Source organism: Condylura cristata, unplaced genomic scaffold (assembly GCF_000260355.1).
Source record: "Condylura cristata isolate star-nosed mole 26May11 unplaced genomic scaffold, ConCri1.0 scaffold00017, whole genome shotgun sequence".
Lineage (NCBI taxonomy): Eukaryota > Metazoa > Chordata > Mammalia > Eulipotyphla > Talpidae > Condylura > Condylura cristata.
In genome coordinates, this window is record NW_004567118.1 from 35,615,255 (window position 1) to 35,616,039 (window position 785).

Consider the following 785-nt stretch of genomic DNA (forward strand, 5'->3'; position numbering starts at 1 on the left):
AGATAGATATCTGTCTGCTACCTTAATCAATGGTTTTTTTTTTAAAGATTTTTTTATTTGTACGTACAGAACTGGGGTACAGGCCAGAGGCTCAGGGACGGTGAGAGGCTTCACCTCAGACAGAGTGCGGAGCAGAACAGGCAGATCCACGAAGTGCACTGCTGAGGGGAGCAGCGGGCGGGTCAGGAGAGGTCTGCCACACCATGTGGTCACCTCCGGGGCACGTGGGGATCGAACTCATGCAGAAGTTGCTTTAGCTTGTCAGTGTTGTGCTTTAACCTGCTGCGCCACCAGGGAGGGCTTATCATTTCCTTTCTGGATCCGTGTTTTGCTTTTTCCTAGAGTTAAAAGTCGCCCAGATTTCATAAATTCAGTTTTCTAGCATCTTCATTGAACACCTCTTACTATAATATTCTAGATGCTTAAACCTATGAGATCACCAATTGGCTCCGCCTTCCTCCTTGGAGACCTCCCAACTAGAAGTCTCTGTGTTCTGCTCCAGGCTAAAGAAGTTTCTTTTGCTGCTGAACAAGTGTTGCCCAGAGACTTTTCTTGGCTGAGATCCCGGGGATTCCCTTTACCACACACAGGGGCTGAATCTTAAATCTTTCTCTTTCATAGTTTACTTTTTTGATTTGGTTGAAGCATATTCTCTAATAATGTCTTGCAAAATTATGCATGGAGATAATTTTTTTTAGGTTATGATGATTTTTAATTATTTTTGTATTTTTTCCCGCATCATTCTTCATTTTGTGCATTTTTTCCATGGAGATAATTTTTTTTTT